This window comes from Sarcophilus harrisii, chromosome 3, assembly GCF_902635505.1.
Source record: "Sarcophilus harrisii chromosome 3, mSarHar1.11, whole genome shotgun sequence".
NCBI classification, from domain to species: domain Eukaryota; kingdom Metazoa; phylum Chordata; class Mammalia; order Dasyuromorphia; family Dasyuridae; genus Sarcophilus; species Sarcophilus harrisii.
Window position 1 is genome coordinate 609,715,183 of NC_045428.1, and position 22,556 is coordinate 609,737,738.

General features: G+C 39.8%; 1 pseudogene; it reads left to right on the forward strand.

The window, feature by feature from the left end:
- Window positions 1–20,784, forward strand: part of LOC100928552 — a 103,671-nt pseudogene extending 82,887 nt beyond the window's left edge.
- Window positions 20,785–22,556: the final 1,772 nt, after the last annotated feature.

The following is a 22,556-nucleotide window of genomic DNA, read 5'->3' on the forward strand; positions in this document are numbered from 1 at the left end:
GAGAAATTAAAGCCTGGAACAGAGGGTACTCTAAAAAACGCCAGAACCTAATACTGGCTGTAGCGCCTCAAACCCGGAAGTGACTCAGGACACTGAAACAGCCCTGCAGCTACACCCTGCAGTTCGGGCTTTTGCGGGGGCAGTTACAAACCCACACGGCAGGGGGGGGCACAGCCTGGGCAGCCTCTAATCAGCACAGTGGGGGGCTCGGCCTGGGGCAGTAGAACTTCCCCAACTGGACTGTGCTTCCCCGGGCAGAGACACTTCCTGTCCCTGAAAATCCATTCCCTGCTCAACTGCTAATACCCACAGCCCCAGGGCAGGATTTGGCTTGGGATAGGGAAACTCTCACTGCTCAGCGTCTAGCCCCAGGGCAGTCATTATCTCACACAGCAGGGGTTCTTTGCAGGCCACTTTCCCAGCTCTGCCCTGCAGGCCGGAGTTACTTCCAGGTGGGGAACTCTTTCCCAGAGCACTCCAGCACCTTGCTGCTTTTTGCAGCCGGCTAGCAGGACAGCTATCCGTCCATACATCTCTCACTGCTCTGCAGAGGAAGCTGGTAACCTCCTGGCCCTGAAGGCAGATCCTACAGGCTTTAACAATATGAGTAAGAAAATCAAAAGGACAATTAATAGTTTCTACACAGAAAGAGAGCAGCTTTTCAACCCTGAAGAGACTAATAGCAGAAAGTCTCCAGACAATTGTTGGTCCCCAATACAAAAGGCTCTCCTAGAAGAGACTATTAAAAACCTTAAAAGAGAAGTAGAAGAAAAATGGGGAAAGGAAAGAGAAGCTATGCAAGAGAGTACAGAAAAGACATATAACTCACTAAAAGAAAAATTTGACAAAGTGGAAAAAGAAAACAACTCCCTGAAATGTGAACTAGAAAAGGTAAAAAACTCCCAAGAAGTGCAGGAAACAGAATTTGTGAATTGAGAAAGAAAATAACTACTAAAAAAAAAATTAGTGAAATAGAAAAATTCCATAGAGCAAAATGACTCATTTAAAACTCAATCGGACTATATACAAAAAGAAGTAAAAAAAGCTAATGAAGAAAAGAACACGCTAAAAATCAGAACTGAATAAATAGAAATGACTGACCCATTGAGACAGGAAGAATCAGTCAAGCAAAACCAAAAAAATGAAAGATTGGAAAAAAATGTCAAATAGTTACTTGAAAAAACAACGGACCTGGAAAACAGATCAAGGAGAGAAAACCTAAGGATCATCGGACTACCCGAAAAATAGGATGAAAAAAAGAGCCTAGATACTATTTTACAGGAAATTATTAAAGAGAACTGCCCAGAAGTAATAGAACCGGAAGGTAAAATAAGCGTGGAAAGAATCCATTGAACACCTTCTGAAAAAGACTCTAAAATAAAGACTCCAAGGAATATTGTGGCCAAACTTCAGAATTTTCAGATTAAAGAAAAAATTCTACAAGCATCCAGGAAAAAACAGTTCAAATACCAAGGTGCCACACTAAGGGTCACACAAGATGTGTCTGCCTCAACATTAAAGGATCGAAGGGCCTGGAATTTGATATTCCGAAAGGCAAAAGAACTTGGAATGCAGCCAAGAATAAATTACCCAGCTAAGCTGAGCATTTTTCCATGGAAGAAGATGGACATTTAATGAAACAGAGCAATTCCATCTGTTTCTAAAGAAAACCAGACTTAAACAAAAAATTTGATCTCCAAAAACAGGACCAAGACAAGTAGAAAAGGTAAAAGGAACTCTTTGAGAACTGTATTTTGTTGTGGATAACATAAAAATCACATGTATAATTTGATTTTACTGATATAGCATAAAAAGGGAAGTAGAAATGGAAAGGGGATAGTGTCAGAAAAAAGGGAAAGGAGATAAAAAGAGGGAAACTTCAGGCCGATGAGGCAAAGGGAAACCATCTTATCTGAGGGAACTTAGAGAGGGGGAGGAACATTGTGGAATCTTTACTCCCATAGAGTTGGCTCAAAAAGGAAATAACTGACACATTTGTTTTATAGAGAATCTTTCTCACCCTCATTAAAAAGTGGAGAGGAAAAGTGAAAGGAAAAAGAGTAATAAGGGAAGGGTACAAGAAAGGGAAGGGATTCAAAGGGAGGAGGGAGGAAACAAAGAGGGAGAGTGGGACGAAGGGGACCAATAAGTGTAATACTTGGAAGGGGAAGGAGGGCAAGAAAAAGAAAAGCATAATCTGGGGATATTAGGGATGGCAGGAAATAAGAATTAGAATCTTAACTGAAATGGAATGGGATGAACTCCCCATAAAAGAGGGAGACGGATAGCAGACTGGATCAAAAGTCAGAACCCTACAATGTTGTTTACAAGAAACAATTTAAAACAGGGAAATACATACAGAGTAAAGGTAAAAGGCTGGAGCAGAATCTATTTGTGGTAAGTAAAAAGAGGTAGCTATCCTTATCTCAGATCAAGTAAAAGCAAAAAATTGGATCTAATTAAAAAGAGATAAGGAAGGAAACTATATCTTCCTAAAAGGTACTATAAAAATGAAGCAATATCAGTATTAATATATATATGCACCAAGTGGTATAGCATCTAACTTCCTAAAGGAGAAGTTAAGAGAGTTATGAGAAGAAATAGACAGCAAAACTATAATAGGGGAGACCTCAATCTTGCACTCTCAGATTTAGATAAACAAATCACAAAACAAATAAGAAAGAAATTAAAGAGGTAAATAGAATACTGAGAGAGAGTAAGGAGAAGCTTCTGGATGCTAATCAGGCAGGATGCCACCCCACTAGGACCCAAGAGTTCGCCTACTCACCAAGAATGTGATCCAGACTAGCCCTCAAAATTCAGAAATGGTGAGGAAAGCTGGAGAGATTCTAGAAGCAAAGCAAAGTTTATTATACATTCTCTGGAGAAGGGCTTCTACCCACTGAGCAGAGAACTGAAGGGAGGAAGCACTTTAATCTCTTAAAGCAAATATCCCTCCCACCACTGATCCTCATCCTCATTGGCTGAGGTCTTACATGCAAACCCAGGAATTACCCAAGAAATTGAGGGGACTTTAGTATGCCCTTGAGGCAATGCTCAAAGTCCTTCAGGCTGTTGTGTCACAGTTCCTTTGGATGTCCTGACCTAGTTTCCCATTGTCCCATCTGCCTCAGGTTATAACCATTCCTCTTAATGTTTAATGAGATAAAGGTCTTTATCCATTTCAGACATCATTAGAATATCAGGAGCCCAAACACCAAGATAAGGTCAAAATGGGTTCATGATCTAGGATGAAGAATGAGATTATAAATAAATTGGAAGAGTAGGATAGTTTTACCTCTCAGACCTGTGGAAGAGGAAGGAATTTATGACCAAAGAAGAACTAGAGATCATTATTAATCACAAAATAGAAAAGTTTGATTATATCAAATTGAAAAGTTTTTGTACAAACAAAATTAATGCAGGCAAGATTAGAAGAGAAAAATAAACTGAAAACATTTTTACAGTCAAAGGTTCTGATAAAGGCCTCATTTCCAAAATATATAGAGAATTGACTTAATTTATATGAAATCAAGCCATTCTCCAACGATAATTGGTCAAAGGATATGAACAGACAATTTTCAGATGATGAAATTGAAACATTACCACTATATGAAAGAGTGTTCCACATCACTATTGATCAGAGAAATGGAAATTAAGACAACTTGAGATACCACTATCACCTGTCAGATTGGCTAGAATGACAGGAAAGATAACGCGAATGTTGAGGGGATTGGGAAAATAGGGACATTAATACATTGTTGGTGGAACTGTGGAACAATCCAGCCATTCTGAGAGCAATTTGGAACTATGCTCAAAAAGTTATCAAACTGTGCATACCTTTGATCCAGCAGTGTTTTACTCTTATACAAAGAGATACTAAAGAAGGGAAAGGGACCTGTATGTGCCAAATGTTTGTAGTCTGTTTGTAGTGTAGAAGCTGGAAAATGAATGGATGCCCATCAATTGAGAATGGTTGAGTAAATTATGGTATATGAATGTTATGGAATGTTATTGTTCCTCTTAGAAACGACTAGTAGGATGAATACAGAGAGGATTGGCAAGACTTACATGAACTGATGCTGAGTGAAATGAGCAGAACCAGGAGATCATTATATACCTCAACAACGATGCTGTATGAGGATGCATTCTGATGGAAGTGGATATCTTCGACAAAGAGAAGATCTAACTTAGTTTCAATTGATCAAGGATAGACAGAAGCAGCTACACCCAAAGAAAGAACACTAGGAAATGAATGTAAACTGCTTGCATTTTGTTTTTCTTCCGGGTTATTTATACCTTCTAAATCCAATTCTCCCTGAGCAACAAGAGAACTGTTGGGTTCTGCACACACATATTGTATCCAAGATCTACTGTAACCTATTTAACATGTATAGGACTGCTTGCCATCTCGGGAGGGTGGAGGGAGGGAAGGGAAAAATCGGAACAGAAGTGAGTGCAAGAGATGATGTAAAAATTACCCTGGCATGGGTTCTGTCAATAAAAGTTATTTTTAAAAAAGAGTATCAGGAGCCTCTCAGTACCTCCCATTATGTCATCCTAGGTGCCTCCCCCCATTAGATCATACCCATCTCAGGTACCTCCTCCATTATGTCATTGTTCTTGTTACCCTATAAAAGAACCTTGCTATCTGATATCTTTGAGACCATAGTCTCATTCAGCCCTGGGACCAACCACGGATCCATTGGTCCCAGTAAATCTCTCCATTTAATAAATTATTAAATTGTTCTCTAATCTCTGTCTTGCTCAGTTTCTCCAGCATTACAAAGCCTACTCGAGCTGTGAAGTAGATGAAGCCTTACTTGATTTTCACAACTGTCTTAAAAGATTTCACCTCATTGAATTCGAAACAAATTTAGAAGCTTTGGAAAAATGGGATTGCCATGTTTGACTTTTGCCTCGTATATCATAGAGACTAAATTAGTTTGAAGCTTTCAGATCAGATTTGTTGCTTAATCAGGATGTGCTGGTCACACTGATCCCAGAGCCCTTTGGGGGCAGGGAGGGTGATCCAGACAATGAGGCAAGGAATTTTCTGAGACCCACTGTAATGCCAGAGTCTCCTTGAATTGCCCTACCTCAGTTATTCTGCCCCAAACCTCTTGATCATCAGAATAACTGATAAGGATAAAAGGTCTTCTATTTTACAATATCAGATGTTGCTCCCAGTCCCAATCAATTAGAATATCAGAAACTTTACCCATTAGAATATCAGATGACTTTCCCCATTCTCAGATCCTTCCCATTATGTCATCGCCATCAGCCCCCAATATGTCATTGTTTCTGTCATCCTATAAAGAATCTCTATATCCCTCATTCAATACTGGATACTTGGAGATGAGAGTCTGATCCAGTCAATTGATTTCCTCTCCAATAAATTAAATTACTATAACTAACGTCTATCTTGCCTCAGTTTCTCCTGCGTCACACTATCCTTTCAGCAACCTGTGTGCTGTATTTGGAAACTGCTTCAAGCTGAGCACTAAGCTGTTGCTATCTTCTTCCTGGTTTTGAACTCTAGTAATATAAAACTTCCTAAAGGTTTTTGGTTTTTTTTTTTTTTTTGTTTTGTATTTCAGCTCTTGCCTCTACCAGATCAAAATATTAGTTACTTTTCTAAATAGATAATCATGTCACACTCTCAGAATCATTTTTGAGATTAGCATTTTATATACTATGGTTTCCCAAAAATCCAATATAAGAAAAATTAGAAGCATAATAATGATATAAATAAAGTTTTCAATTTAAAACATGAAGAAAAATGGCCAGGAAACAGCAATGCATTTCTGGATTATTTTCCATAGAAAAGTCACTTCTGACCATTTAACCCTCTAGATTCACTGAAGTCAGAATAGAATGAAGTTATTCTGGTCAAATTATGCCGAATGTTTATTCCTACAGCTCCTAATCACAAGACCTCAATATCAAATTTTTAGTGATCTCCCAGTAGAGACTTAAACATCCCTAACACTGAGATTGGAGACAAGTGAGCCCTCATTTTAATGTAGATTAGGAGAAAATCCAATTTAATCTGGATTAACGGTTGAAGGTAAATCGGCTGCTGCCCAGGTTTTATCCTGCCACCCTGTCAGCTCCAGAGAGGAAGGAGTGAGCCCCAAAGCTAGGAATGAGAGTGGGAGAAGGTGGCAGCCTGGGGAGGAGGAGATCTCTGAGCAGAACAGCCTGATGGGTGGTGACCCAGGTGGAATATGAGCCCTTGGGGTGGAGTTTGCAAGCCTGGGAGGAGTCCAGGGCAGAAGTTGGGCCTCTCCAGTGGTGAAGATATTTCACTTGCTGGAGGGCGGGGTTTTGGGTGGGGAAGGCGCGCAGCCTCTGACTTCCTGCTCTTGGGCGTCATAGAAGGAGTCCGCTCATTTTGGGAAGTCTCAGGGCTCGCTAAAGTGAGGACTCTTGGGCCCAGGAGAAATCTCTTCCAGAGAGCTGGCTGGAAACTGGAACTTTGGGAGCTGAGATCTCTCTGCCTCCTGCAAGGCAGCTCTGTGGGTGCAGGTCCCAGGTAGGTCCGTCCACCCGCAGCATGTCTACCCCACCTCCCTTCCCACCTCTGAGCTTTTGCTAGTTGCCTTTCTCTTTGCTAATAGGGGATCATCTGACTTTCAGCACCAGAAGCCCTCCCTACCTAGCCTCCCTCCACCCCCAGCCATCACTGTTTTCACACCCAAAATGTTTCCCAAACTTTGGAGGTTACCATCCCGATTTATCATAGATTGACATTTCCCAATTTCAGGCCTTGCCCTTAAGGACCTAGGAATCTTGCCTGTTCCATGATCCTGATGAGAAACAGGGTGGTTCTTCCTTCCGACTTAGTCCTCTGATAGATTCAAGAGGTCTGCCTGTTTTCCTTGGCTCTCTTTTAAAGGCCTGAAACCTCCCTCACCACTCCTCACCCCAGGGGGCCAGATAGCAGGCTTCCCAGCTTCCCTGGAGCCCGTATCCAGAGTCATCCTTCCATTCCCAAGGATTATTGTATATTCGGAAGGATTTTACCTCCTTCTCGATGTATACATTACCTTTTTTCCTACAATTCAGAGATTAAGGTTACAATATTACCAGCTTTCCACCCTGTCCCACCCCACCTTTCTCAGTTCTAGTTCTTCCTGTTCCTCAATTTTATAACTGTTTCCATTTTCTTTTCCTACCATCATACACTATTCAGCTCCAACCTTAGAAACTCTATAGTTATACCGATAACATTTTCACATATATAAGTAATTGGCTTTAATGAGTGCCTTGGAATTTAATGTTTTCCTTTTTCTGAATCTTTTATATTAAATTTTCCATTCAGTTCTGCTCTTTTTGTTACAAATACATGGAAGTTTTCAGTTTGCATATGTCTATTTTTGTCCTCATTCCATATTCTATTCCAGATTTCTGACTAAATTATTCAGGATGCAAGTCCAGTTCTTTTGTTCTTTGAGATTTAATGTAACCAAACCCATGGTCTTTTAGGGTTGAAGCTTCTGGGTTTTGTGAAACCCTGACTATTTCTGCAGTGTTGAAGTCTGTCTTCTTTTCTGGTTGGATTGCAGTATTTTCTCCTTTATCTGGGAATTTTGAAATTTTGCTAGGGTATTTCTTGTACAGTTTTCTCTTGTGTTCTCTTCAGTTGGTGAACAGTAGATTTTTTTCTTTCTCCCTTTACTTGCTTGTTCTAGAGTTCAGAGAAATTTTCTTTCATAATTTCTTCAAAGATTGTATCAGATTGTTCTTTAAATAATAACTTTTAGCTAGTTCAACAATTCTTATATTGTCTCTCCTTGGTTTGTTCTCCAGCTTTTCTAATGAGATGTTTCAGATTCTCTTCTATGTTTTCTAGTTTAATTGTTTTTGGTGTCTCATAATGTCACTCGATTCCTCTTCAATTCTATTTTCAAGAACTTTTTGTTACCTCTTTCAAACTGATTAACTTTCTTTTCATAATTTTTGGATTGCTTTCATTTCTCCCCTAATATTTCCTTGATCTCTTATTTGATTTTTGAATTCCTTTTTATGTTCTTGCAGGAACTCCTTTTGGGCTTGTTGTGTACCTTTAAAGTTACCCTTTGGGATATGAGGCTTATTTTTTAACCTCACTATTTTCTGCATATTAATCATGATTTTCTCTTATACCAAAGTAGCTATTGTGAGGTTCTTTTTCCTTTGCTTACTCCTCCTGAATTTTCATTTGGTTTTATTTTATATTTAGCAGCTTATAACTGGTCATTATTACAGTCAAGTTTGATTTCTCAGCCCTGGGTAATGCTGCCTTAATCTTCAGCTCCTCCTTACTGTTATGTTCTGAATTCTGTCCAGTGGCTCAACCTCAGCAGCAGCTCTCACCTAAATCACATGCAAGGTCTGTCAGTTGCTGTCCCCAAAATGTTTTTGCTCCTTAAAGTACTTTCCAGCAAGTGCTCATTCCTCCTTGTCCACAGCCCAGCCAAGCGTAATGTCTGGCAAGACATTCCTTTAATGCAAAACCTTTTTAATTCAATGTAATCAAAGTTATCCATTTTGTATTTGATAATATCTTCTAGTTCTTCTTTGGCCAGAAATGCCTTCTTCTCCCCAGATCTGGAGGCAGATTATCCCTTGTTCTCCTAAGTTGTTTATATTATCGTTCACTGTATCTAAATCAAGAACTCATTCTGACCTTATCGCGGTACAGAGTGTTAGATCTTGGTCAGTATCTGGTTTCTGCAATGCTCAAAATGCAATACAGCATTAAAGACTTGCTTAATAGGAGCTAATCTTAGATGAGACATCTAGTGTAACTTCTAACCAGATGGGAATTTAGACTTCTACAAAGTCTCTGAAAACTGCCCTGCAGCCTTTTCTTGAAGTTGTGCAGTGAAAGGAACTCTTTCTCTGTCTAGGCAACCCATTCCTTGTTGGGATAGGCCTAGATTTTAGAAAGGTTTTCTGGAGTGTTATCTAGATATCTTGTTATTGAGAATAAATTGTTCCTCCTTGTTCCTAATGCTGCCTGGTATAAAAAAAAAAATTATTCTTATACTTCATTCATTCTTCCCTCAAATTCCAGCACAGTTAGTGGGAAAAGTAAGGAAAGAAATAATCTATATATACTCACTATGTATTGAGTACTGTGCCAAATATATATATTCTTTTCTCATTTGAATCCCACAACATATCTGTGAATTTGATCCCATCATTTTCCCTATTAATAATTGGGAAACTGAGGCACATACATGAAGTAATGTTTCTGGGGACACACAACTAGTAAGAGTATGAAGATGGATTTGAAATCAAGCTTTTTGAATCCGCTCTCAGGATTCTTTGCACTGCAAGACCGACTCTCTCTAATTTCTGATGATGGGATTTTTAATTTAAAATAAATATGATATGAATGAGGATCACAGCAATTTCCAGGTATTTGCTATCCCAAAGAGCCATTTTAACATCCAGTCAGACAACTAAATGTCCTTCCATCTTATATTTACTCACCCATCTGTTTCTCAAGCCCCCTTTACCCTATCTCTGTCACTTTATCTTCTCACCCACTCCTACTTTCCATCCCATCCAGTTAAAAGTCTCTCCCCCATCCCATCTCCCAATTTCCTCACCTCTATATATATTCCGAAAACTTCTACATCCTTCAGGTCTGGCTACTTAATGAATTCTTGGCTCCTACCTCTTTTCCAGGGTTCTAAACACTTCACAAATATCCACTGACCCTCTTCCTCAAGCTTACCATGGGGTCATATTTGCCCAAAGGCAGGCTTCCCCATAGTAACCCAGGAGTCCCACTTTCAGCCTCCCCTTCTGGCCCCAGGAGTCCTAGCTTTGCCTCCAGCTCCTATTTAGTGAATTGATTGTGAGCCTTCGGACATGATTTTTTTTTTTTTACATGACCAAAACGTTATTTTGCTGTACAAAAGAATCAGACTCTGAAATATTGTACAATTAGCTTGTGAAGGAAATCAAAAATGCAGGTGTGCATAAATATAGGGATTAGAATTCAATGTAATGGTTTTAGTCATCTCCCAGAGTTCTTTTCTGGGCATAGCTGGTTCAGTTCATTACTGCTCCATTGGAAATGATTTGGTTGATCTAGATTTGCTGAGGATGGCCTGGTCCATCAGAACTGGTCATCATACAGTATTGTTGTTGAAGTATATAATGATCTCCTGGTCCTGCTCATTTCACTCAGCATCAGTTAGTGTAAGTCTCTCAGGCCTTTCTGAAATCATCCTGTTGGTCATTTCTTACAGAACAGTAATATTCCATAATATTCATATACCACAATTTATTCAGCCATTCTCCAACTGATGGACATCCATTCAGTTTCAGTTTTAGCCACTACAAAGGGCTGCCACAAACATTAGTGCACATACAGCGGACATGATTTCTTAAAGTTTCACAGTCACTGCTTTTCTGGCCCCAGGAACTCTCCTTGGTTGCAGGAATGGAAGCTGTTTCCTGGGCCAACTTCTCTGGACCCATATCTTGGGCACCTTCCAGGCATGTGGCTCACTCTTTCTACCCTTTTCCTTAAACCTAAAATCTACTTAAGAGTCTTAGGAAACTTCTCTCATCTTCTACTTAGATTTCAGAACTCAGCCATTGTTTTCCTGATTCAACTACCCACCTAAATCACTTCTAGACACTTAAATTCATTCTTTTTTACCCAGGTTTCTCAGCTCCCTGCCCCTTTCCTCATCATTTATTTGTTGGGGAAAAGGGATGCTGGGAAGGAGCAGGTATTAGTATCAAGGAGAATTCTGACTCAGGGGACATTGAGGTTCAACACAGTCTCATCCCATCTGGGGCCCCAAACCCGTCCTTCCTCTTGGGTCTGCAGGAGGCTGTGGGAGGAAGGGAATCAGAAGACTAGGAGTAATTTTGTACCATCCATCAAAGTCATCTTATTCCCTGTCCCTTCTGTCTATGTAAACTCCTGCCTGCCCCTATGGCCAATATCCCTGGAACTTTTCCCTCCACACTTGTTGTTTTGACTGGGTAAAGAGAACATTCTTGGCTTCATTTCTTTCCAGGCTTTAATCCCTCTGTGAGTGTTGCCTCCTTCAGACTGAGAGCTTAGCTTAAGGTCAAGGTCTCCACTGCTTCCAGGGCCATCTCCAATCATTCTGATTTATATCTGGCCACTGGAACCAGGTGGCTCTGGAGGAAGTGATGAGGCTGGGGACTTTGCATTTCACCACCCTCTCCTCCCTGTCCCAATTCAATTAACTAACTTCCCAGTCTTGCCTTCCTCTTCCCAATGTCTGGGTCCTCTTAGAGAACAACAAGCCAGTAGAAATTCAGTTCTTAAGTAGAGTTACAAGTATTATCATAAGTAGGGATCTAAAGAGTTTAGTCTTTTTAATTTAGTTTTTCTTTTTCTTTCCTTTTTTATTTTTACGCTACTCTTGAGTCTTTTTACTTGAAATTTTGAATTCTCTGTTCTGCTTGGGTCTTTTCATCAAGAATTTTTAAAATTTCCTTTTTATTGAATGTTTTCCTTTGTGAAAGAGTGTTAGGCTACTTCTAACCAGGAGGTACCTTTCCTTACCCAGTGGCCACAAGGACTCTTCAGACATCTCCGGATACAAGAGGAGAGATAGTCAGTCACCACACCTGAGGGAAGATTGCAGTAGGCACACTTCATTTGGAAGCTCATGATGTCTCCCATTATGTCTCTCCCTCTCACCTTGTCCCTTGTCCCTTACATCTTTCCCCAACCATCCTCCATTTCCCCATGGTCACTTGCCTCAAACAGTCCTTCTGGGCAAGGGAGTGCTTAGTCCATTCTTGGCTTGTATTCAATGCATGACTGTTTGTGCCATAATCCTCTTGCTGGAACACCTAGTGCACAGCTGTCAGCAGAATACATGCTCAGGTGCCTCAACCCAATTCTGGTTTTACTGTACCCAAGGCATTGTGTTAAAGGGGCAATGAAAAACAGGTCGGGTAGAAGGTTTCGGGCCCAACAAAATATGATGTTTAGTTTTGCTGATTAATTATTTTTGGTTATTATCCATGCTTCTTTGCCTTCTGGAATATCATATTCAATCCTGACTGTGCCTAAATAATATTTCAGTTGGCTGCTTCCAGTTTTTTCTTGACCTGTAGATTCTGCAAATTAGCCATAATGTTCCTAGGAGTTTTCATTTTGGGATATCCTTCAGAAGATGATCAGTGAATTCTTTCCATGTATATTTTATTTATATTACTTTCAAATTATTACAATTGTTTTCTTCAGCGTATGTTCTTTTTCATTTGGCCAATTCTTTTAAAGGAGATGTTTTCTTTAGTGGATTTTTGTGCTTTCCTTAAACCAAACTGACATTTTTTTCATCATTGTCTAGTTCCACTCTCATTTCTTTTCCTAATTTTTATTCTACTTCTTTTACTTGATTTTTCAAATCCTTTTGCAACTTCTCAGGAGGACTTTTTAGGCTTGTGATCAATTCATATTTCTGTTGAGATTTGGATTGGAGCATTTTATCTTGTCTTCTTCTGAATTTGTCTTTGGATCTCCCTTGAACAACAATAATTTTCTCTTGCCAGAGCTTTTGTATTTTGTTGTCTTTATTTCTCATTTCCCATGCCATATTGTGGCTTTTAAGATTGAGCTCTTGCCCTGAGCAGATGACACTGTCCTAAGTCTTTTGCTCTGAGGGTCAGAAGCTTGGTTAATGACTTCCTGATTGAAGATAGAGATTTGTTGGCGGGTGGTTGACAGTTGTGATAAAGACTCTGGAACTAGCTGTTGAGGTGTGGCAGGGTCCAATGGGCCTCCAGTTGTTGATCTGTCCCAGGCTATGTTCCTCTTTTACCCAAGTGAGAAAAATCTTTCTTGCAATCCTTTTAAATTACCTAAGGCTGGAAAATTGTCTCTCCCCATTGTTTTTTAAGTTCTGTCACTCCACTCTTAATTGAAAGTTATTTCATAGGAAACTGGAGAGAGTTCAGGCAATATCCTGCCTTTTTTCTTCCATCTTGACTCCACCATTTTCATTTTCATTCTTTCAGCCTCCCTCCCCGTGTTGGTTTGGGTCTGAACTAAGGGCAGGGCCAGGGCTTAAGTAACTCCCCTGGAACCTCACTCTTTGCAATTTCCTGTAGAGCTTGGCTCTTGTCCAGGAAAAAAGGAAACCACTTCTGTGTAATCTCCCCTCCCTCCCAACAGCTTGCAGAAGACCAAGGCCTGGCCCAAGCAGGAAAGCTGGAGCCAGAGGAATGGTCCCTGAGAACCCATGAGCCCCAGCCCAGGTGAGTGTATTCTGTCCACAGATGTGGCAGCATCAGCCAAAGGCCATTTCAACAGATTTGGTGAATGGTCTGTGAGGTGACCGTCTCTCTTATCTGTGGATCCTTTACGAAAATGGGTAGGAAAGTGAATGTAGTAATAACAACACTAACCTCCTCTCTCTTATATTTTGAACTGGTTCATTGTCTGTTTGTCATCTTGAGCATTAACCCCCTACGCCCAGTTGCTGCCTCCACATCTTTGTTTAAATTTTCCCTAATCTAGGTCCCTGACAAAGATGACCATTTCACTCATTAGTGTCTTTCCTGTAGGTATCATGTCTTTGCTTTGGTCCAGCACCATCTCTCCACTACACACACATACACACACACACACACACACACACACACACACACACAGACTCCTACCTTCTAGCCACTCTCTGTGTCCTGTGCCCAAGCTCCCTCCTGTAGCCACTGACTTTCCTCAAATCCTTGACCCTGTTGTCTGGGTTCAGACAACTGCTTCCCAACTCTTGTCCTTTCCCTGACTGGGAGCAGAGCAGAAATGGTCCTCCTGCTGTTGCTGGGCTCCTATTGCCTCAGGCCACACAGAGCTTCCCAAATCTCTCTGAATCCTTTCCCTTTGCCATTTTGCCTTATCATTGTAACTTTATTTTATTTTTCCCCTGAAACAATTGGGGTTAAGTGACTTTGCCCAGGGTCACACACCTAGGAATTATTAAGTGTCTGAGGGAAGATTTGAACTCAGGTTCTCCTGACTTCAGGACCAGCGCTCTATCCACTGTGCCATCTAGCATCTCTATTATAATTTATAATTATATAAATAATAATTTATTTATAAATGAAGAAATTATAAATTTCTTTTCTTAAGAGAAGAAAAAAAATTTCAGGTAACCAGCAGAATATAACAGCAGATTCCTTATAAAACAAACATACATAATAAATGCTACACATGGTTCAGGAGCTGTCCTGAAGTGGCTCTGTGCTTCCTGGCATGTTTTCTTCCATTTTATTTTCTTTTTCTCTGAGGCCCCTCCATGCCCCAAAGCTGCAGTTAGGGATATCTAGAATCATACTGAGCATACTCAGCTCTGCCCATGCCTTGCTCCCCTTTACCATTGCTTGGGTCAAAGCAACAGGCATTTAGAAAGGGAAGAAGCTTTGTGCAAACATAGAGGAGATGCAAAGGAGGAAAAATTAGTCCCTGCCCTCAAGAAACTTTCATGCCAACATGGAAGACATTTTGGCAACTGTCCAAACCACCACCACTACATCACACCAGCTGTGTACAGTGTAGGTGGGAGGCCTTTCATGACTGTACTTCAAGTGTTCTCATGAAAAGATTTGACCTTTATGTAAATCCCTTCTCTCTGGTTCAGTTTCCTTTTGTAAATTGGTGACCATTGGGCTAGATCCATTAAAAGTGTGTGATTCTCCGATCTTTCCTGTGCAACTTAATAATTGTATAAATATGTATACATATATTATATTTAACATATACATATTTAAGGTGTATTGGTCTACTGCCATCTAGGGAGGGTGTGGGGGAAGGAGGAAATGTTGGAACAGAAGGTTTTGCCAAGGTTCAATGCTGAAAAATTACCCATGCATATGTTTTGAATATAAAAAGCTATAACAAAAAATAATGAGAAAAAAAAAGAAGTGTAAAATCTGACAAAAGCGAATTTTGAAAACTATTTGTATATGCATTTGGAAAAAAATACTCTTGGGGGCTGAGGGAAAACTGGATCTGGATAAGACTTAATTTGGCCTTTGGAAAATTCACAAGATCTTTTTCTCCTCAGTGATCATGGAAATGTTTTAGCCCTACAGCATAGAATACTTGCTAGCTTCTCCACACACTTCATGCCATTTTCTTAACATAGCACTGTCTGATTTTACCTCCAAAAATCCTTATCTTTCTCTGATAGAACCCATAACTTTGCTGATTCCACAGGCAGTGCCATTTCCTAGTAAAACATTTCAATCTTATTCCAACTGAAATATAAAATGTGTTTCTCTATATTCCATTGGTCTTGGGGACTTTGGTTCTTATGCTGGCTCTGAACTTGTAAGGGCTACCTTGGGCAGATCCTCCTCCATGCTTCAGGTCCTTCTGGAAATTGAGGAACATTGCATCAGGTCAATTATGAAGCATGTTTCAACTCTTCAGTCCTCTGGTGTTGGTGTTATAGAGTTGGTGACCTTCAAGGATGTGGCTGTGGACTTGTGCCCGGGGAGGGGGACTGTTGGACCTGACTGAAAGAGCTTGCCAAAGAGGTCATGCTGAGAATGTGGAGAACTTGCCTCCCTGGGTAAGGAGCGCCCTTTGAACTCTGAACTGCCATCAAAAGGAGTGCCTTCACCATCCCTTCCCTAGGGGTGCAGGCAGAGTTTCAGCTTTAACAGTTCTCAGAAAGGCCCAAGGGCCTCATGTCCCCAAGAGACAGGGTCTCATGCTGCCTGTCCTTCTATGAGTGGTCTTTGCATTGTAGGATGGGAACCTGTGCAGTTTTGTTGCAAAACTCCTGAAAATTGGTCCTGCCCTTTTTACTGAACATGGATAGGAAAAGGAATTTTCTGGTTTGGGGAAACTATTCTGGTTTTCACAGTATTCTTTTGGTAAAAAATAAACAAATTTTTACCTCACTGCCCTAATGTAATTCATATAAATCCACAGTAAGTGGCCCTTATTCTTCATTCATACATCATTTCTCACTTCTCAAAGGCCTGTATAAATATAGGGAGAGAAAGGGAAGGGAGAAGGTGTTTTATACATTTGCTGGGTTCCAGGTCTTGTGCTCAGAGCTTCCTTCATGTACATATTATTGCACTTGATTCCCACCAAAACCCTTTTGTTTTGGCTTATCTTTATCCCTATATTACAGGTCTGAGGCTGAAGCAACAGATGAAATTATTTACCCAGAGTCACACATAGTCAGGGATGTGTCTAACCAAATTTGAACTCTGGGCTTCCTGACTGCAGGCCTGGTGCTCCTTCTCTGTGCTACCAGCTGCCCTAATGTCCAGAAAATGGAAGCCTCAGATGTGGGCCATCCCAATTACTATGTAAGCAGCAAAATTGTGATCTTCTGATTCCAGATTGCCTGCATGGCCTCCTTTCCTCTGCCTCTTCCCTGGCAATAAACAATTTGAAACCATCTTTTGAGTTGTCTCTTGAACTACCCAGTGGGCCTAGAACCCTGCCCTGTTCCAATGAGGAATAAATGACAGTTTCAAGACTCACTCCCACTATTTTCCCCTCCCAGGAGTCTTAGCCCCAGAGATGATTTCATTCCCATGTGGAGAGATACCATGAACCTCTGTCTTGGTGGAGTGAGTTGCCAGCTGGGGGTGCAGGCTGCTATTCTAGAGGTTTCTTCATGTGGATGGGCTGAGGGTAGAAAATTGGCTTGGAATCCCTTTGAGACTTTTGTGGTAGTGAGATCCTGAGCACCCTACCTCTGAACCTCAGTCTCTTCATTTGCAAATGAGGGATTGGATCATGGCCTTTCACTTCTTCTAATGAAGGATCAATGACCTTAGTGGAAATCTTGTTGAAATTTTGTAATGTACAAATATCTACAATTTCAAAGAAAGAGGGCTTGGACTATCTAATATGAATTTTCTAGGCCTTTAAGCTAAAAATTATTTTCTTACTTTTTTTCATATTTATTAAAACTAAAACAAAGTAGAAAAGAAGAAAAGAACAATTTTTAAAATGTTTTATGTTCAAGTAGGAATATAAGGGAGGATTCAAAATATATAATAAATTTCTTGTAAACTATAACTGAGACATTGTATCTAGAATCTTCCATGGCTTTCTGCCTTCTTATAGTTTTTCTTTTGTTCCTGCTGTGCACTTTTTTCTTTATTCTTTTCTTTCCTTTCATCTTCTGCCAACTTCACCACACAGGCTACAGTTAAACACAGATAGATAGGAAAAGCAACAACTTCTGAGGAAAGCTGGCCACAAGCTGGATTCAATCAGTTGGAAGATTCCTTTCTTGCCTCCTTCTCTCCTTTCCTCACTTCTCACTCTCTTCCTTCTCTTCTCCTTCCTTGCCTATTTCCTTCTTTCTTTCTTCTTCCCGGTCTTCCTCTGTTCATTTAGGCTATCATATACACTTACCTACAGAGGCTCTTAAAAGCATTTTTCCCCTCCTCACTACTGAACCATCCGTGGATAGATTTCTTTTTTTTTTTTTTTTTTTTTTTTTGCTGAGGTACTTGGAGTAAAATGATTTGCCAGGGACACACTGCTGGGAAATAGTAAGTGTCTGAGGTCAGATTTGTACTTTGGTCCTTTTGACTTCTCTATCCACTGTGCCATCTAGCTGCCCCAATTCCTTTCTTAAGGAGGAAACTTTAAACAAAAACCAGTGTGATTCTCATTGACCACGATAGGTCCCTTTGCTAACCCCATTTGGTCTTTGTTTGGGTCCTCACTGACTTAGACTGAGTGTAATTCACAATCATTCTGAACCCTGGGGTTCTTCCCAGTGACTTCATTCATTCTATTTTATTTATTGAGATTTTCACAGCATTCACCTGTCTCCTAAGTGAGAGGAGATTCTTTGCCTCCATTGCTCCCTAGCTTTAATCACTGCATGGGGGGGCCTCAGTCACAGGAGACCTGTTGGAGACCTTACCCTAAGAAGGCCCAGGTTTCCCTATCTATCTGCATCCAGAGCCATTCTGCCACTGGAAGCAGAAGGCTCTATGGGAGAAAGGGAGCCCGGTGACCATGGGAAGCCCTTCCTCACTTAAATCCAAGTCACTCACATGTCACAGTGATCTCCCTCATGTCATTGTCCTCTCTTAGAGGGAAGGACGGACAAGAATGAATCTGACTCTGCCTTCTTCATTTTCTCTGTCTCCATTCATCAGTTTGTGAATGGGAGTGGAGATCACTGCCTTACTCAGAAAGAACTCAGATCTAATTCATCTACTTTCTGCCTTTTCCTGGTTCCTGTTGACCAACTTTTGGCCCATTCTTGGAGTATCATTGGTCTAATTTACATAACTGACAGCTTCCTTTAGGTTAGGGATATGGAGGAAAATACTCCTGGTTATTCCATAACAGCACCAGGAGCCCTAGGCCTTTATTATTTTTTACTATGGGATTTGTTCATAGTTCAGAGGGAGCAGGAAAGAGACAGAAATAGAAACATAGATTTGGCCCTCAGAGGGACCAGCATGCAAGCACTAAGGTGGGGTTAGGCCATGTGATCAGCCCTGGGTAATGTCAACCAATCAGTAAGCATTAATTAAGTGCCTGTTCTGTTCAATGTACTTGATTGAGCCCTGGGTATTTAAAGAGAAGTTGCCAAAAAGTTTTAAATCCAGTATATAAACTTGAGATGATTTGAGAATAAGCAACAGTTTATAAAACTTAGCTAATCCAGGCAAAGGAAAGTGTTTTTTCTGAAAATGCATCATGTTCAACAGACATTTGTATATAAAGAGAGAAGAGAAGGAAAGTATATGAAGGAAGGAAGAGTTGAGGTGGATAGAGTCAAAATCATAGTGACGTATAGTAGTTAACAAACATATGGTGCCTACTGTGTGCCAAAGAGTTTTATAGGCATTATCTCTTTTGATGCTCACAACAACCTGGGAAGTGGGTACAATTATTACCTTCACTCTGCAGGAAAACTGACCCAAAAAGCACATTCCTAGGATTCAGAGCTAGGCAGTGCTCATGATTAAATTTGAAAGAAAGGATTGGAAATAAAATGAAGAACATCTCTTAGTGCAATGGATTGAGAAGCCTCAGTTTCCAGGTTTGAGTTCTAATCTCTGCTGCAGGGATTTGGATCAGGTTATTCAGCCATTCAGAGCTCATAGCCTGGTTTCTAAATTATGAGAACCTTCACTTGCCCTTTGTCAGATTTGTTGTGGGGAGGGAGGGTCCAAAGTCATTGTATTGTGTGTGGAACTCTGTTAATTTAAACACAATGATTGAATCTGTCCATTTGAGTTTGAAAACTTTTGCCTAGAAAAATTAAAAGGTTTTTTTTTTTTTTTTATCAGCCAGCATTAGAGCATAAATTTATTGTGTTTGTTTCTTTCACATGCAGAGACATGGTTTGATATGAAGGAGATGAGTGCAAATCTGAAAATGATCTCTTGGAAAGACCTTTTTCAATATCGTGAATGCAGGGCTGTTCTTGCTAAGCACAAAAGAAACTATACTGAGAGGAACATTTTGAAAGGAATACACACAAAAATGCTTTCAGAAAGAGTTCTGGTGTTGCTAAAGATAAGAATATACATCCTGAAGAGAGAATATCCGAGTGTCATGAATATGATAAAGCTTTTCTTGTACTCTCTTCCCTTGCCAAGCACCAGATAATCCATGCTGAGAGAAACCTCATAAATGTAAGGAACATGGGAAAACTTTGAGAGAGCGATCTACTCCTGAGAGAATTCACACAGAAAAAGAATCTTACATATGTAATCAGTGTGGAAAGGATTTCCAGTGTTTTTCCAAATTCGCCAACATCAGAGAATCCACACTGGAGAGAAGCTTTACCAATGTAATGAATGTGAAAAGGCTTTCACAAAGCCCTCCTATCTTGCTATCCATCGGAGAATCCACACTGGAGAGAAGCCTTATGAATGTAATGACTGTGGAAAGGCTTTCACAAAGCGCTCCTATCTTGCTGTTCACCAGAGAATCCACACTGGAGAGAAGCCTTATGAATGTAATGAATGTGGAAAGACTTTCAAACAACGTTACAGTCTTGCTGTCCATCGGAGAATCCACACTGGAGAGAAGCCTTATGAATGTAACAATTGTGGAAAGACTTTCAACGGAGTGACAATCTTCGTGAACATCAGAGAATCCACACTGGAGAGAAGCCTTATGAGTGTAATGAATGTGGAAAGGCTTTCACAAAGCGCTCCTGTTTTGCTATCCATCAGAAAATCCACACTGGAGAGAAGCCTTATGAATGTAATCAATGTGGAAAGGCTTTCACCCAGCAGAGCAGTCTTACTTACCATCAGACAATCCACACCGGGAGAAGACTTATGAATGTAAGGAATGTGGAAAAGCTTTACCAGCGCAGCAATCTTTATTCCCATCAGAGAACCCACACTGGAGAGAAGCCTTATCAATGTAATGAATGTGGAAAGGCTTTCACAAAGCGCTCCTATCTTGCTATCCATCAGAGAATCCACACTGGAGAGAAGCCTTATGAACTTAATGACTGTGGAAAGGATTTCACCTGGCACCACAGATTGGGACAACATGAGACATTGGGCACATTAGACAGAAACCTCATGAATATGGAAACCTTGAGGCAAAGCTCAAATCTTACCAGGGGACATTGAGGTTCCACATACTCTCATCCCATCTGAGTCCTCAAGCCCCTTCTACCTCTTGGGTCTGTAGAAGGGAGAGGAAGAGGAAGGGAGTCAGAGGAATTGGAGTTAGAGAAAGTGAGCCCATCTTCAATTTTATACCATCCCATCAAAGTCATCTTATTCCCTTTCCCTTCTATCTATGTAAACTCCTGACTTCCCTATGACCAATAACCTTGGAAACTTTTAACTTCCAGACTTGTTTTTGACTGGGTAAAAGAGAACATTCTTGGCTTCATTTCTTAGACAACTTTAATCCCTCTGTGGGTGTTGCCTTCTTCAGACTGAGAGCTTACCTTAAGGTCATGGTCTCCACTGCTTCCAGGGGTATCTCCAATCATGCTGATCTATATCTGGCCACTGCAACAGGTGACTCTAGAGGAGAAGGTGAGCCTGGCGACTTTGGGCCTCAACACCCTCTCCTTCCCTGTCCCAAGTCAATTAACTGACTTCCCAGTCTTGGCTTCTCCTTCCCAATGTCTGGGTCCTCTTAAAGAACAAAGGCCAAACAACAAGCTAGTAGAAATTCAGTTCTTAACTAGAATTATAAGTATTATCTCATGTAGGGACATAAACAGTTTAGTCTGGTTAACATTTCTTTTCTTTCCTGTTAACTTTTTTTATGCTATTCTTGAGTCTTTTATTTGAAAATTGGAATTCTCTTCCCAATCCCTATATTTTTGTCCAACTGCATTTTTTATTTTCTTCACAGGCTAATTTTACACTATTTCAGAGTCTGATTCTTTTTGTACAGCAAAACAGCGCTTTGGATATGTATACTTATTTTGTATTTAATTTATACTTTAACATGTATTGATCGTCCTGCCATCTAGGGAGGGGTGGGGAAGGAGGGAAAAATTGGAACAAAAGGTTTGGCAGTTGTCAATGCTGTAAAATTACCCATCCATATAAGTTGTAAATAAAGCTATTTTAAAAAGTTGAATTCTCTCTTCTGGCCTTTTCATCAGAAATGTTTGAAAATTCCCTTTTCATTGAATGATTTCCTTGTTGAGAAATGTTTAGTTTAGTTGGGTATTTTTTGTTATTATTTGGTTATACTCTATGCTTCTTTGCCTTCTGAATATCATATTGCTATCCTGATTGTGTCTGAACAATGTTTGAGTTGGTTCTGGCTGCTTCCAAATTTTTTTCTTGACCTGGGAGTCCTGCAGTTTGGCTATAATGTTCCTGGGAGTTTTCATTTTGGGATATTTTTCAGGAGATGTTCCAGAATTCTTTCTTTTTTTTTTTTTCAAGAATTTTAATTTAAAAAGTGTTGAACTTTAGGAAAAGCTTTTGCTGCATCTATTGATGAAATTAGATTTTTTTACTTTCTTACTGATTCAATCAACTATGTTAGTAATTTTCCTTATTTGAAACCATCCCTGAAATCTTGATACAATTTCCACTTGATCGTAATGTATAATCTTTGTAATATATATATTGTTCTAATCTTTAAGTATTTTATTTAGAATTTTTGCATGTACATTGATGAATAAATTTGGTCTTTAATTTTCTTTTTCTGTTTTTGGTCATCTTGGTTTAAGCATCAGTATCTTATTTGCTTCCTAAAAGGAATTTGATAGAATCCTTTCTTTATTTGTTGCTCCAAATAAATTGTTAAATATTAGAATTAGGTGATTTTTAAAGAGTTGATTGAATTCACCAGTAATTCCTACTAATCCTGCTGCTTTTTTTACCTTAGGAAGTTCATTAATGACTTGTTCATTTTTTTTTTTTCTAAAACAGATATATTCAGATACCTTATTTCCTCTTCAGCTAATCAAGGCAAATTTATATTTTTTGTAATTCTTTTTCTTTTTTTATTATAGCTTTTATTTACAAGATATATGCATGGGTGATTTTTCAGCATTGATAATTGTAAAACCTTTTCTTCCAACTTAAACATCAAAGATTCAACACTAGAG